Source organism: Cupressus sempervirens, chromosome 2 (assembly GCF_028749045.1).
Source record: "Cupressus sempervirens isolate cs-2001-9-10 chromosome 2, ASM2874904v1, whole genome shotgun sequence".
Taxonomy (NCBI): domain Eukaryota; kingdom Viridiplantae; phylum Streptophyta; class Pinopsida; order Cupressales; family Cupressaceae; genus Cupressus; species Cupressus sempervirens.
This window is the reverse complement of record NC_143119.1, coordinates 743949577-743952101: the sequence shown is the minus strand read 5'-3', so window position 1 is coordinate 743952101 and position 2525 is coordinate 743949577. Positions and strand designations below refer to the sequence as shown.

Here is a 2525-nt window from a genome sequence, read left to right as displayed (position 1 = left end):
TAACTTGAGAACTGAATAACTTCAACACAAAATTGAATATGGAAAAGAACTAGGAAAGATTAAACTACAATAATCATGAACTTGATCTCTTGTACCAATCCGCACATAGTCATACTACACCTTAAAACAATAGAAAACCCTTCAAACTGTCCATACAGAAACTCCACACGTGCATAAAATTAATGGTAAACATTCCAACCTTCAAAATATGATTATCCATGCTCATATACCCAAGCATGGGTAGTTACAACTTCCACAACTACCATTTTGCAAAATCTTGCAAAAATTGATAATGTTGCTCAAGCAACTTTTGAGCAATTTTTGCTCCTTAGGGCTTTTTGGACAAAAGGGTCCATCTAGGACCATTCTAGGACCCTAATAGAATACCTATAACCTATTTAGGTAATCAAATACCTTAATTACCCATCCCTACTCATATTTGATCTATTAAGAAACTTTTGGCTCAATGAGCAACTTTTAGCAACCTAGGACCTAGTGAGCATCTTAGCTCTTACAATTGGATAAGTTGCATTCCAAGGACACTTGGAACTTATTAAACACACTCACACCCCTAACTAACCACTAGTCACATCAAAAATAAAAAATTAGGGAGGTGACCTATAGCACTTACTCAACATACATAGGAGTACTCGACGACCATAGACTTGCTCGCAAATAACAATTTATCAACCTTAAATATGAATAAGTCTAAATACATTTCTCAGCCTTAGTATAATGGCTTGGTCACATTGATGACTGACCAACTCTACCAAATAAATCATGAAGTGTTTGACACTAGTAAACAACAAACTATAGGGATCAACAACATTGATATTTGTATCATGTGGAAAACATTTACACTAATGCAAAATCCCTAAATAAAGGTCTTCCTTTAAATTATATAATTACACACCAAAACTAGTTCATCATCTGGTGATGAAACCCTAGAAGTGTGAGTCATCATCACTTTCGAAGCTCTCAGATGCATCATTCATTTGTGCATCTACAAATTCACAATTTTTTGTTTCTTTCTGAGCTAAAAGAGTGGTCCTCATTTCTTCCTCCTCTTCTTCTTCCTCCTCCACATTCTTCGCAATGTTGTCGGCCATAATGTGCATGAGATCCTCTTCAACTCCATAAACCACACAAGGGTTTATGTCAATTTTTTGGTGAAAGCTACAGTGGCAAGTATCCCGCATGGGAGGAGCAAGGCTATCTTTGTACTCTTGACCTAAATACAAACTTGTTATTTCTTCCATTGTCAAAATAGATGAGATCGGTGAAGTTGTCATGTGGAGAAGATGGATTTTCATCCAATACTTTGTTTATTCTCTCAACTACAGAAGGAGGAACTCTTAATATGCATTGTTCCTCCATTATGTAGATCAGTAGACAAGAGTTCTATTTGAGCATTGTTTTTATGGTTGATGAGAGAAATAATTTCATAGGATGATGTTGTAATGGGCACCCCTGGATGTCCCAAAAAACTAAACCAAATTGCTGAAAGCAATTATGTCAAACAGTTTGCATTCAAAAACCCCTTATAACTCCGAAAATCAAACGTTTATTTCTTTTTTGTGTTTCGTGCATGGAATTGGTATCATACAACATAAACAAGAAAGAAACTACAATAATATGCAAAGTGGAAATGAACTGCTGCTAATAAAATGTTATTTTCAGAATTCATAAAACCAAATACATGGCAGATTTATCAACTCACTAATTACTTCACCAATATTGTCATAATACTCCAGCCCATGCTTATGAACTTGCTGCTACAATACTTTGTCCTCCAATTAGTCCACTACCTTCATAATACCATTCCCTCCAAGCGGCATAAGCGTTGGACAAGTAGTGAAGAAGATATGAGCAAAATATCAAATATGCCTGTAGCCGAAAATGCAACTAAACTACCTGATAATGAAGCCAATAAGTAAGAATTCCAAAGGCCAAACCCCAAGGGAATGATGTCTAGAATGTTACAAGAGAGGATAGACGTCCTCAAATGCCAAGAACAAAGCTGAAACTCACACACCAATTTCTTCTCATATTCAACCTGTCTAATGAAGCCACAAATGCTTCCTTTTATTCTATTCCCACGGGTCCGCTCAACTCATATGGGCAATGTGGGATAAAAGATGTGTAATATAAAACATATATTAAAATACCCCTTATGTCTCCCTTGGGTACACATCACCATAAAATAAATATTAAAGTAACACTTTAATATTTTACAATTAAATTAGACGTTACTTTAATAAAACTTCAGGCATTAAAATGTATTAGCAATCGAACTCCGAATAATGCGAGTGATAGCTCATCAGAAAGCTCTCACCGAGGAGTATCGAATCCAATCACCAAAATTGACCCGCACTGTGTCCTGCCAACTTACTAAAGATAGTAAGTATGCCTGAAACTGAGTAAATCAACTTCGTTTTGGCCCAAACTGGAAATGACTAGGCCAAAACACTCCAAGATCCCATTAAACCCTTCGTTAGCCCTCGGGACCATGTAGAACAAGGCTA

At 36.2% G+C, this 2525-nt stretch overlaps 1 pseudogene; it reads right to left on the bottom strand.

Annotated features, from left to right (window-relative positions):
* Positions 1-944: 944 nt before the first annotated feature.
* Positions 945-1377, bottom strand: LOC149575525 (uncharacterized; annotated as a pseudogene).
* Between the last annotated feature and the right edge of the window lie 1148 nt (positions 1378-2525).